We start from the raw sequence: 14,508 nt of genomic DNA, 5'->3' as shown, positions 1-14,508 counted from the left end.
ACCTCCTGGGAATGCAGTCCAGTAGGTCTCAGCCTTATTTTACCCTATTCAAGATGGAGTTGCTTTAGTTCAAACGCCTCTGACAGTAGGGGCTTGGACTTCGCTAAAGAATAGGCATGGTTACCAGGCATGGTGGCTCACGCCTGTAATCCCAGCACTTTGGGAGGCTGAGGCGTGTGGATCACCTGAGGTCAAGAGTTCAAAACCATCCTGGCCAACATAGTGAAACCCCATCTTGACTAAAAATACAAAAAATTAGCCAGTCATGGTGGCATACACCCATATTCCCAGCTACTCGGGAGGCTGAGGCAGGAGAATCACTTGAACCCCGGAGGTGGAGGTTGCAGTGAGCCAAGATTACGCCATTGTACTCCAGCCTAGGTAACGAGAGTGAAACTCTGTCTCAAAAAAACAAAACAAAACAAAACAAAACAAAAATTACCTGGGTGTGGTAGTGGACACCTGTAATCCCAGCTACTCAGGAGACTGAGGCAGGAGAAACTCTTGAACCCAGGAGGCGGAGGTTGCAGTGAGCCAAAATTGCACCACTGCACTCCAGCCTGGGTGACAGAGCAAGACTCCGTCTAAAAACAACAACAACAAAAATAGGCATAAACAATGACCTGCCATGGCTTAACTTGCTTTTCTACAAGTTGATTACTACCCCAGAGTCACATAACTGGGGGTTGCAAGATTTATAACTTCCCCAACTGTAACTCTAGATAACATCACTATTGTGAAAACTAAAGAATTGGTTTTTGAGATATTCTTCAGATTTAGCATTTCGGCAGACCAAGAGACACCACCCGATCCTGAGACTCCTGGAAATGGACTCGGCTGCACAAAGACCGTTTAGACAGCACTATGAGTTCATTCCCACCCTGTCAATGGTTTTGGTTCCCCAGCCCCCAGCCTGCCAAAGTACCCTTAAACACCCTAACCTCTGAATTCTTGGGGAGGTAGATTTGAGGAATTTCTCCCATTCTTCCAATTGGCTGGCCCTGTGATAATCAAACTCTTTCTTTGCTGCAACACCTGCTATTCTCGATCCATTGGTTTTCTTTTTTGGGGCAGTGAGCAAGAAGAACCTGTTAGGCTGCAACAATCTCTTGAACTTATTCCTCCTGTCTAAATGAAATTTTGTGTCCTTTGGCTAACATCTGTGAATCCTCTGTGAAAGTTATCAATATTAAGCTGGGCATGGTGGCTCACACCTGTAATCACAGCATTTTGGGAGGCTGAGGCAGGCGGATCACTTGAGGTCAGGAGTTCAAGACCAGCCTTGGCAACATAGCAAGACCCTGTCTCCACTAAAAATACAAAAATTAGCCTGTAGTCCCAGCTACTCAGGAGGCTGAGGCAGGAGAATCGCTTGAACCCGGGAGGCAGAGGTTGCAGTGAGCCGAGATTGTGCCATTGCACTCCAGCCTGGGCAACAAGAGCAAAACTCCGTCTCAAAAAAAAAAAAGTTGTCAATATTAAAATGTGGTCACAAATGTCAAACTCTAACAGAATGGAGCCAGGAGGCCATGAAGGACGGGCCTATACGTGAGTATGCTTATGACAGGAACCATGGAAGGAATTCCTCCATAAGGAATCAGAGTGATTACCCAATATATAACTCGGTGGGGTACAGATACTTATCTGTCCTCTTTCTTTCTTTCTTTCTTTTTGAGACAGAGTTTTGCTCTAGTTGCCTAGGCTGGAATGCAATGACAAGATCTCAGCTCACCGCAACCTCTGCCTCCCAGGTTCAAGCAATTCTCCTGCCTCAGCCTCCCGAGTAGATGGGATTACAGGCGTGCACCACCACCCCGGCTAATTTTGTATTTTTAGTAGAGACGGGGTTTCTCCATGTTGGTCGCGCTGATCTTGAACTCCCGACCTCAGGTTATCCACCTGCCTCGGCCTCCCAAAGTGTTGGGATTACAGACATGAGCCACCGTGCCCGGCCTATCTGTCCTCTTTCTATACAGGAGGGGGGAAGTGGGGAATGTAAGCAATATATATATTTTTTTCCTTTTTTGAGACGAAGTCTCACTCTGTCCCCTAGCCTGGAGTGCGATGGTGCAATTTCAGCTCACTGCAATCTTTGCCTCTCTGGTTCAAGTGATTTTCTTCCCTTAGCCTCCCGAGTAGCTGGGACTACAGGTGTGTGCCACGATGCCCAGCTAATTTTTTGTATTTTTAGTAAAGACGGGGTTTCACCGTGTTAACCAGGATGGTCTCGATCTCCTGATCTCGTGATCCGCCCGCCTTGGTCTCCCAAAGTGCTGGGATTACAGGCGTGAGCCACCGCTCCTGGCCAGTAGGCAATATTTTTAAGAGATAATAAATGATTATTAGAGAGATGGGGTGCAGTGGCTCATGCCTGTAATCCCAGCACTTTGGGAAGCGGAGGCAAGGGGATTGCTTGAGCTTAGGAGTTCAAGACCAGCCTGTGTAGCAAAGTGAGACCTTCTCTCTAAAAACAATAAAAACATTAGCTGGATGTGGTGGCACGCATTTGTGGCCCTAGCTACGTGGGAGGCTGAGGCAGGAGGATCACTTGAGCCCAGGGGGTCAAGGCGGCAGGGAGCTCTGATTACACTGCTGTACTCCAGCCTGGGCGACAGAGTAAGACTCTATCTTCAAAAGAAAAAAAGAAAAAAAACAAGATTGTTTGAGAGAATGAACGGTGCCAAGTAAACAGAAATTAACTTGTAAATGACTCTCTTTGGAATTTGAATGAGCATAAGAGGCAGATACTATTTTGTGAAAAAGTCCATCCGTCTTTTCCTGGATAGATAATGAAATTTCAGGGAAGAAATGAAGGCAGTTGCATTTTCTTTGGTGGGTCTAGTCTTAAGGTAGGCAAGGGAAGATTAGAGTAGAATCTCTTCCAGTACCTGCTGTCTTTCAAGGGCTCTTAAAATAATTAGCATACCAGGGTGACATATTTTGGGGTGAAATTCTCTGGGTTCCTTCACTACAACATAGATAATTTTTTTTTTCTTTTTTTTTTAGACAGAGTTTCCTTCCGTTGCCCAGGCTGGAGTGCAGTGGCACAATCTTGGCTCACTGCAACCTCTGCCTCTCGGGTTCAAGCAATTCTCTTGCCTCAGTCTCCTGAGTAGCTGGGACTACAGGCACAGGCCACCACACCCTGCTAACGTTTTTGTATTTTTTTTTAGTAGAGACAGAGTTTCACCATGTTGGCTAGTCTGGTCTCGAACTCCTGACCTCAAGTGATCCACCTCCTCGGCCTCCCAAAGTCCTGGGATTACAGGCGTGAGCCACCGTACCCAGCCTAGAGGAACCTTTAGGATGAAGGAAACCAGAATATTTCACCTCAAAACAAGGTTAAACTAAAGAAGCAGCCTCAAGGTCTCCCTGGTCTTCCCATCTTCCTCCTGTCTCTCAACCTTTTGTCTCTCCCAAGACACAGAATGAGGCTATTCTCTGAAGTTCCCTTATCTACCTAGAAACCAGACCCCGAATGAGGGGGTCCACTAGCTGCCAAGGTCCTCCTTCCACCAACAGCTGGACCCGATTTGGCATGCCCTGGCTGGGTGCAGTGAAGTCAATCGCCCTGTCCCACAGACCTGACACTCAATTCATGATAGATAGATGACCCCGGAGGCATTGCAGCCTCTGTGCCCAAACGTGCTTTGTAACTAGATAAAGGTAGACAAGATGCTAACCCTTGCCAAGGGGCCTGCCCAATACGTTTTGGCTCTGCCAGCCTGGTTGCCATACCCTGCCCAAAATGCCCATGGGGTACATGTACCCAACCCCAACCTTCCCTGCACCCAGGTCCCTGTGGAGGTAGAGACCGAAAGCATAGCAGACGGTGGTTCAGTCATGGGGCAGGGATGCTACAGGTGGGTGGAGCCTGGGGCACCAGAAGGTTGAGAAGCTGGTAGCCCAAAACCCATCCCAGGTGGGTGGGGAGGCGGTGGTGGGAACTGGGCATGAGCTGAGGCTCCAGTGTATGTCCCACTTTCTCACTGGACTGCTATGTCATCTGGGAAGTCAGGATATTCTGACAAAAATTCATAGAGCTCACAATAGTTAAGTTCAGGAGGCTGAGACAGGAGAATCCCTTGAACCTGGAGGCTGAGGTTGCAGTGAGCTGAGATCGCGCCTGGAGGCTGACGTTGCAGTGAGCCGAGATCGCGCCACTGCACTCCAGCCTGGGCAACAAAAGAGTGAAACTCCATGTCAAACAAAACAAAACAAAACAAACAAACAAACAAAACACATGATAGATTTCTGTGTGTGTGTGTTCTTTTTTTAGAGACAGCATCTTGCTCTGTCACCCAGGCTGGACTGCAGGCCAAATAGAACCTACTGCAGCCTCTACCTCCAGCTGGTGCCACCCATGCCCGGCCAATTTTTTTTTGAGACAGCCCCACCTTCCGGTGGTGGCTGATTGGTCACTGCAACCTCCGCCCGGATTCGCGATTCTTATGCCTCGCCCTGAGCAGCTGACATTCACGCCCGGTCGCACCACCTGACAGGATGGTCTCGATCTCCTGACTGCGGATCCGCCTGCCTCTCGCCTCCCAAAGTGCTGGGATTACAGGCTTGAGCCACCAGCCTAATTTTTATTTTAGCAAAGATGGGGTTTCACCTGTCAGAGCTGACCCCAACTCCCACCAGATTCTCACCCTTGGCCTCCCAAAGTGCTAGGGATTACAGGCATGCTTCACTGCCCGGGCCAATTTTTTTTTTTTTCTTTTTAAATAGAGATGGGGTCTCACCATGTTTTGAGTAATTTTTAAATATTTCTTTTTTTTTTTTTTTTTTTTGAGATAGAGTCTTGTTCTGTCACCCAGGCTGGAGTGCAGTGGCACAATCTCGCCTGCAAATTCCTCCTCGGCCTCCTGGGTTCAGTGGTTTGCCTCCTAGCCTCCCAAGTAGCTGGGATTTCTGCCCAGCTAATTTTTGTAGTAGAGATGGGGTTTTACCATGTTGGTCAGGGCTGGTTCGAACTACTGACCTGCTATCCACCTGCCTTGCCTCCCATGGACCAGGCGACACGCCGTCCGCCTTTTTAAATACTTCTTGCCCATTATTAAATCTTTTATCCATTCAAAGCCTAGCTTGATTTCTTCTTGTTCTCTCTAACACCACTCTAGTTCCGTGGTTCCTAATGGAAGACTGATGTGCTGTGACCGTTAGCGAAATGAGTAATTAGAAAAATCACAGGGCAATATAAAGGTTTTAAAGATTAATAAGCAAAATAAAACCTTTGCAACACGCATGTCAGATCCCAAAATCTTCTGGAAATTTTACTGATTCATGAAATCACTTGGGAAACACTATGATACATTTATCCTTCCACAGAACTCTAGGAAACATTGAATGTCACCTATTTGACAAAGATGAATTTGTATTGAGATTTGATTTGCTTCAAGGTCTCTTCTTTCAGAGTGTAAGCAATACAAATGCGGAAAAGTTTTCTCCCACTTTTCTCTACTGCCTTTTCTTTGCTTTCTTTGAGACAGAGGCTTGCTCTGTCACTCCAGGCTGATGTGCAGTGACGTGATTCATACTGCAACTTCCACCAGCTAATGCATTCTCTTCCCATTCTCAGCCTCCTGAGGTTGGGATTACAGGCACCCAACATCACACATCCGGTTAATTTTATTTTTGGTGAGATGGGATTACAATGTTGGCTCGTGGCTGGTCCCAACATCACCTGGCCTCAAGTGATTTACCCGCCTCAGCATCCCAAAGTGCTGGGATTACAGGCGCGGAGCTGCCATGCCCAGCCCGCCTTTTTTTTTTTTTTTTTTTTTTTGAGATCGAGTCTCAAGGCTGTGTCACCCAGGTTGGAGTGCAGTGGCGATCTCGCTCACTGCAGCTCCTCGGCCCCAGGTTCACGCATTCTCCTGCCCTTCCTCAGCCTCCAGTAGCTGGGATCACAGGCTCACCACCACGCCCGCTAGTTTTGTATTTTTAGTAGAGACGGGTTTCACCATGTTGGGCCAGGATGGTCTCCGACCTCCTGACCTCGTGATCCACCCGCCAGCCTCCCAGTGCTGGGATTAGGCTTGACACTGCCCGCTGGCCTGCCTTTTGTGTCCTTATATTTTTTATATCTGACAGTTTTCCAGAAGTCTTCCGGATGCCTGTGGGGAGAGTAGATGGGTTGAGCAAATAGAAGTTCTTGGAAGGAGGCGCAGAAGAATGTCTGCTACTAAGTCAAGCTCCTGCTCTTGCCCTCCAGGCTTGTGTCTAAACGATCAGTAAACGGTCCCCTCCAGACTTTCTGCTTGTGTCTAAACGATCACTTGGTTACTCACTTAGCTGCTGCTTTCTGAAAACTTTTCCTCCATCTCATATTTGTTTCCTACCCCAGCTGTCATCTTCTCCAATCACTCAATTATTTAAGGAGCATGTCCTCTGTGTCGTCTTCATATTCATCTAACAGCTCCTTCAGCATCTTCTCCATCCCTAGCCTCTTCCTGAGCCATAATCCCTGAAACAAGGGCTTACCAGGGAGAGGCTTAGCCCTTAAACCAAACACCTATTGTCCTCATTGATGCTTTCCTCAGGAGCTTAGGGTATTTGCCCCAAAATTTGAGTTTCAGCCCAAACACCATTGCCACTGAGTAGCAAGCAATCCTGAACAAACCTCTCAGCTTCTCTATAAACTCCAACAGTAAGGCACTTCTAGCACTATGTACAAATGCTATGCAAGTATTTTCAGCCTTCCTACAAAGAGACTACCTTTACAGTTACAGTTTTTCTCTTTTCTTTTTTTTGAGACAGGATCTCATTTTGTTGCCCAGGCTGGAGTCCAGTGCACAGCTCACTGCAGCCTTGACCTCCTCGGGCTCAGATGATCCGCCAGTCTCAGCCTCCCGAGTAGCTGGGACTACAGGTTCACAACACCACATCCAGCTTATATATATAAAATACATATATATTATATATATTTGAGACGGAGTCTCGCTCTGTTGCCCAGGCTGGAGTGCAGTGGCGCGACCTCGGCTCACCGCAAGCTCTGCCTCCCGGGTTCACGCCATTCTCCTGTCTCAGCCTCCCAAGTAGCTGGGACTACAGGTGCCCGCCACAATGCCTGGCTAATTTTTTCTTTTTTCTTTTTAGCAGAGACAGGGTGTCACCGTGTTAGCCAGGATGGTCTTGATCTCCTGACCTCGTGATCCACCCGCCTTGGCCTCCCAAAGTGCTGGTGTGTCCAGAATTGGTGGGTTCTTGGTCTCGCTGACTTCAAGAATGAAGCCACGGATGCTCGCGGTGAGTTTCACAGTTCTTAAAGTTGGTAGTCCGGAGTTTGTTCCTTTAGATGTTCGGATGTGTCCACAGTTCCTTCCTTCTGGTGGGTTCGGGGTCTTGCTGACCTCAGGAGTGAAGCTGCAGACACTTGTGGTGAGTGTTACAGCTCATAAAAGTGGCGTGAACCCAAAAAGTGAGCAGCAGCAAGATTTATTGCAAAGAGTGAAAGAACAAAGCTTCCACAGCATGGAAGGGGACCCAAGCAGCTTGCCACCGGCTAGCTACGCACCCTGCTTTTATTCCCTTATCTGGCCTCACCCACATCCTGCTGATTCGTCCATTTTACAGAGAACTGATTGGTCCATTTTGACAGGGTACTGATTGGTGTGTTTACAATCTTTTAGCTAGACACAGAGTGCTAGACAGAAAAGTTCTCCAAATCCCCACTAGATTAGCTAGATACAGAGTGCTGATTGGTGCATTTACAATCCTTTAGCTAGACACAGAGTGCTAAACAGAAAAGTTCTCCAAGTCCCCACTAGGTTAGCTAGATACGAGTACTGATAGGTGCATTTACAAACCTTGAGCTAGACACAGAGTACTGATTGGTGTATTTACAAACCCTGAGCTAGACACAGTGCTGATTGGTGCGTTTACAATCCTTTAGCTAGACATAAAGTTTCTGCAAGTCTCCACTAGACTCAGGAGCCCAGCTGGTTTCAGCTAGTGGATCCCTCACCGGCCGCAGGGGGAGCTGCCCACCAGTCCCGTGACCTGCACCCGCAACTCCTCAGCTCTTGTGCGGTTGAAGGGACTGGGCCCCCTGGGGCAGGGGGCAGCATTCATTCGGGGGAGGTTCCAGCCACGCAGGAGCCCACTGCGCGGGGGAGACTGGGGCATGGCGGGCTGCAGGTCCTAAGCCTTGCCCCACGGGGAGGCAGCTGAGGCCAGGCGAGAATTCCAGCGCAGCGCCTGCGGGCTGGCACTGCTGGGGGACCTGGTGCACCCTCTGCAGCTGCTGGCCCGGGTGCTAAGCCCCTCACTGCCCTGGGCCGGCGGTGCCAGCCGGCTGCTCCAGGTGCACGGCCTGCCGAGCCCATGTCCACCTGGCACTCGTGCTGGCCCGTGAGCGCTGCATGCAGCCCCAGTTCCCACCCGCACATCTCCCTCCACACCTCCCTGCAAGCAGAGGGAGCCGGCTTCCACCTCGGCCAGTCCAGAGAGGGGCTCCCACAGTGCCGTGGGGGGGCTGAATGGCTCCTCAAGCGCCTCCAGAGTGAACGCCGAGGCCGAGGAGGCGCGGAGAGCGAGGACTGCTAGCATGTTATCTCCTCTCACTGGGATTACAGGCGTGAGCCACTGCGCCCTGCCAATTTTTGTGTTTTTTGTAGAGACAGGTTTTCGCCATGTTGCCCAGGCTGGTCTCGAACTCCTGGGCTCAAGTGATCCACCTGTCTCAGCCTCCCAAAGTGCTGGGATTACAGACACCGGCCACAGTTTCATTAAAATATCTCTTTGGTCATAAAGAGCTCGAGCAGTAATGATCTAAAAAGTTGCCTGTAACCTTTTCTTTTTTTTTTGAGACGGAGTCTTGCTCTGTCACCCAGGCTGGAGTGCAGTGGCCGGATCTCAGCTCACTGCAAGCTCCTCCTCTCGGGTTCACGCCATTCTCCTGCCTCAGTCTAAACAGTAGCTGGGACAACAGGCACCCGCCACTTCACCCGGCTAGTTTTTTTTTTTTTTTTTTGTATTTTTTAGTACAGACGGGGTTTCACCGTGTTAGCCAGGGTGGTCTCGATCTCCTGACCTCATGATCCACCCATCTCGGCCTCCCAAAGTGCTGGGATTACAGGCTTGAGCCACCGCGCCCGGCCTGCCTGTAACCTTTTCTGCCATTCTATGTAAAGGAAAACTATAGCAGAATTAAGGAAGACAAAACCAAAAAAACCAAACCATAGATTTGAGGCAAAAATGATCACAAAATCTGTACGAGAGACCAGGTAAGAAAACTCACCCCTTAAAGATTTCCAGAACCATACCATCCGATAGCAAATGCAACCAAGCATAGGCAATACAAGTATGTCTGAGAAATATATAGCATCAAGAATACGATAGGAGCCAGGCGCAGTGGCTCACGTCTGTAATCCCAGCACTTTGGGAGGCCAAGGTGGGCGGATCACTTGAGTATGGGAGTTCCAGATGAAACCCCATTTCTACAAAAAAAAAAGCAAAAATTGGCCGGGCATGGTGGCACGCACCTGTAGTCCCAGCTACTTGGGAGGCTGAAGTGGGAGGGTCACCTGAGCCTAGGAGGTTGAGGCTGCAGTGAGCTGTACTTGCACCATTGCACTTCAGCCTGGGTGACACAGTGAGACCATGTCTCAAAACAAAACAAAACAAAAAAACCTCAGAAAACACCCAGCCTGGCCAATACAGTGAAACCCCATCTCTACTAAAAATATAAAAATTAGCCAGGCATGGTGGCGCATGCCTGTAATCCCAGCTACTCAGGAGGCTGAGGCAGGAGAATTGCTTGAACCTGGGAGGCAGAGGTTGAAGTGGGCTGAGATTCTGCCACTGCACTCCAGCCTGGGCGATAAAGCGAGACCCCATCTTAAAAAAAAAAGAAAAAGAAAAAGAAAAAAACACCTCAGAAAACACTACTACCTATTAAAGGTGTAGAGGCATAGACAGAACTTTTGAAATCCTAGGAAATTAACCTACAATTCTTGAAGCACAATCAATTTCAGCACACGCTTATCCCTAATATAAATAAATTGCGGTTAATTTTCATTTATGATATCCTGAAAGGTTTAAATAGCTTATTTTAAAATCTTACATTGCATTCCAAAGAAACCAGTCTCTTGTAAAGCCTCTAGGTCCAAATACCAATTTAGAGGAAATACAAATTCAGAACATAAAAAATGATACTCTGGAAAAATAATCAGCATAATCCAGACAGTAAAAATTCTACTGGACAAATTACCTGATTTCTTCAACAAGTGAATGCGAACAAGAAAAAAAGAAAAACAAGAGATGGTGAGGAAATCTATAGATTAAGTCCTGAGAGCTATCAACCAATCACTACAATGTGTAAATTTTGCTTGTAGTGATTCAAATAATTTGTGAAAATAAATAACTGAAATATTCAATGATGAAATGATTTGATATATAAAATAACATGGGAGGGGAAGTAGGGGTATAGATGAAACAGAATTGGAAAAATATTGGTAAGTCTAAGGCCAGGCTCGGTGGCTCACACGTGTAATCCCAGCACGTTGGGAGGCTGAGGCAGGCAGGTTACCTCGTCAGGAGTTCGACACCAGCCTGGCCAATATGACGAAACCCCATCTGTACTAAAAATACAAAAATTAGCTGGGCGTGGTGGTGCACGCCTGAAATCCCAGCTACTTGAGAGGCTGAGGAAGGAGAATCGCTTGAACCCAGGAGGTGGAGGTTGCAATAAGCTGAGATCACGCCACTGTACCCTAGCCTGGGTTACAAACTGAGACCCCATCTCAAAAAAAAAAAAAAAGAAAAAAAAAAGAAAAAGAAAGGTAACTGTTGAAGCTGCGCTACACGTATGGTATTTGTTAAACTCTTTTGTTGTTGTTGTTTGGAGTTGTCCATAATAAAAAGAAAAAAAAAAGGAGGAACCTATACAAGTTTAAAATATATAATCAGAGTCTCTGTGAGCTGAAATTTTGTTGACTTTTGCAGTTTTGTGTTTGTATCCACCTTTCCTAGGTTTATTATACTATTTTATTGTACATGTCTTTTTGTGAAAGAGGCAATGCATAAATAAATTAAAAGCCTTATACCAAAGCTAACAGAAGACTTAAACTTCCTGATTTTCCTAAGGGAATCATGCACTAAACTTGAAAATGGTGCAAATTGGCCGGGCGCGGTGGCTCAAGCCTGTAATCCCAGCACTTTGGGAGGCCGAGACGGGCGGATCACGAGGTCAGGAGATCGAGACCATCGTGGCTAACACGGTGAAACCCCGTCTCTACTAAATAATACAAAAAAACTAGCCGGGCGAGGTGGCGGGCGCCTGTAGTCCCAGCTACTCGGGAGGCTGAGGCAGGAGAATGGCGTAAACCCGGGAGGCGGAGCTTGCAGTGAGCCGAGATCAGGCCACTGCACTCCAGCCTGGGCGACAGAGCGAGACTCCGTCTCAAAAAAAAAAAAAAAAAAAAAAGAAAATGGTGCAAATTTAATTCTGTAGAGTATGCTGTTGCATATTATGTGCTATTGTCCAACCCAGTAATGCAAAGTACAGAAATGGTGCATGTGGTCTGTGCAAATCCAAGAACATTTTGTTCAAGTTTATTGTACTCCAAGTTAATCTTATTTTATTGAGATAGCATCTCACTTTGTTGCCCAGGCTGGAGTATAGTGGCGCAATCTCAGCTCACTGCAAACTCTGCTTCCCAGGCTCAAGCAATTCTTGTGGCTCAACCTCCTGAGTAGCTGGGACTACAGGCATGTGCCACCACACCCAGCTATTTTTTGTATTTTTTGTAGAGATGGAGTTTCGCCATGTTGGCCAGGCTCGCCTTGAATTTCTGGCCTCAAGTGATCTGCCTGCCTCGGCCTTCCTAAGAGCTGGGATTACAGGCGTAAGCCACTACGCTAGCCCAAGTTTACTTTCTTTCTTTCTTTCTTTTTTTTTTTTTTTGAGACAGGGTCTTGCTTTGTTACCCAGGCTGGAGTACAGTGGCACAAACATGGCTCACTACAGCCTCAACCTCCCGGGCTCAAACGATTGTCTCACATCAGCCCAAGTAGCTGGGACTACAGGCACACACCAACACAACCAGCTAATTTATAAATTTTTATAGAGACAAGGTCTCCCCGTGTTACCCGACTACTGTGGTAGTTACATTTCCCGAGCTTAAGTGTTCTGCCTGCCTCAGCCTCCCAAAGTGCTTGGATTACAGGCATGAGCCACTGTGTCCGGTTGGTCCAAATTCATTCTGAAGTAGTATAAAACATCTGTATATTAACTATACCTTACCTGGTGTATAACCAGAAGAAATAGATGCTGTCAGCTCTGTGGTCTGAACATATTTTTTTTTTTTTTTTTTTTTTTTTGAGACAGAGTCTCACTCTGTCGCCCAGGCTGGAGTGCAGTGGCCAGATCTCAGCTCACTGCAAGCTCCGCCCCCCGGGTTTACGCCATTCTCCTGCCTCAGCCTCCCGATCTGAACATATTAAACAAAGCATAACAAATTTGGCACTGACAACCCAAAGCATATGAATTCATCCAGAGATGAAAAGTAGCCAAGGATAATTAGGTTCACATGAAATTAAATTTAGACAAGAATTTCAATTTGTCAATTTACAGGGATTATGCCAATTTAGGAAATTGTAATTACCTCTCATATAGAGCCTCCCCATCCTGGTATTTGTGTTTCTGGGAGAGTAAATCAGTGTCAGTTGCTTGGCAAGTATGGAATTAGAGGAAAGATACTTCCAAGAAAAAAGAATTTCATTTTGGCAACAATGTGCGACTACCAGAAAGATTCCCTCCTCCTTCCTTCAGCTATGAAAGACATTACTGGGACAACTGTGGAAATCAGAATACAGACTGTAATCACTCTAGAGAACAGTACTCCATTAATATAATTTTTCTGAATTTGATCGTTGTATTGTGGTCATGCAGAAGATGCCCTTGTTTTAGAGGATTAAGCTGAAGTATTTATGGGATTAAGCTGAAGTGTCTGGATGTCTGCAAATAACTCTCCAATGGTTTAGGAATGAAAGAAAAAATACAGAGATTAGCAAAGCAAACATGATAAACTGTTACCAGTTAATTTAGATGAAGGGTATATGGGTGTTCATTGTTTTCTCTTGCAATTGTTAAAAAAATTTAAACTGTTCAAAAAAGAAATGGACATATGATCCAGAATGAACTCAACAAAAATGATGTCACCAACATTTACAAAGAAGGCTAAGGAGGCAAAAAGCAAGTGTCACATCTTAAGTAGTAATAACCCGTTAGCCCACATTTCCTTCGGAAAACAGATAAGGTTCATAACAGGAAGTCATTTTCTTTTTTTTTTCTTTGAGATAGAGTTTTGCTCTTTTCGCCCAGGCTGGAGTACAATGGCACAATCTTGGCTTACTGCAAACTCCACCTCCTGGGTTAAATGATTCTCCTGCCTGAGCCTCCCAAGTAGCTGGGATTACAGGCGCACGCCACCAGGCCCGGCTAATTTTTGCATCTTTAGTAGAGACAGGGTTTCACCATGTTGGCCAAGCTGGTCTTGAACTCCTGACCTCAAGTAATCTGCCCCCTTCAGGCTCCCAAAGTGCTGGGATTATAGCAGTGTGCCAGCACGCCCAGTCAAAAGTCAGTTTCTAGATGGAACTTCAGTTTAAAGAAAATTCTTTTATTGTTATATAGATGTAGTATATATTATATAATCAGAAATAAATCTGAGATATGGTGTTATATGGCCTAGAGGAAGAAGACACACTGCCTATATATGATGAACATAGATGATTTACTTTCCAAGAAAAGGAACTATAGCAAACTTTCAGAATTTTACCCTGTACTTAGATAAAAATCTATTATTCAAAGGCTTTATTCACTAACAATTTACTGAACACCTGTTATATCCCAGTGGTCCTGAGCTTAGTCCTTGCCTTGAAGAACAGCCTATCAGAGTCTCTGCATATCTTTTCAAAATCCTAGTTTAATTTTAGTAATTTAGATCGCAGGTAACCTAGAAATAATTTACAACTACTATTTAAAGGCAATTATGCCCAGGTGCAGTGGCTCACACCTGTAATTCCAGCACTATGGGAGGCCGAGGCGGGTGGATCACTTTAGGCCAGGAGTTCGAGACCAGCGTGGCCAACATGGGGAAACACTGTCTCTATTAAAAATACAAAAATTAGCTGGGCATGGTGGCATATGCCTGTAATCCCAGTTACTTGGGAGGCTGAGGCATGAGAATCACTTAAACCTGGGAAGCAGAGGTTGCAGTGAGTCAAGATCGTGCCACTGCACTCCAGCCTGGGTGAGAGAGTGAGGCTCTATCTCAAAAATAAATGAAATAAAGGCAGTTACAATTTTCTACTTCAGTTAAAATGGCATATAATTCTGTAAGCCATAATATAGTGTATAGTCTTGTTTGTGGTAGTTACATTTCGTCAAGTATCTGATTCGTTACCACATAAGTTATTTTTCAACGGAGAAGCCAGTCTTTAAGTACACAATCAAATCAAAAGTCAGGAAGAGTAAAATGTCAATCTGTGAACTGACTG

The sequence above is a fragment of the Papio anubis genome, chromosome 17, assembly GCF_008728515.1.
Source record: "Papio anubis isolate 15944 chromosome 17, Panubis1.0, whole genome shotgun sequence".
Taxonomy (NCBI): domain Eukaryota; kingdom Metazoa; phylum Chordata; class Mammalia; order Primates; family Cercopithecidae; genus Papio; species Papio anubis.
This window is presented reverse-complemented; position numbering follows the sequence as displayed.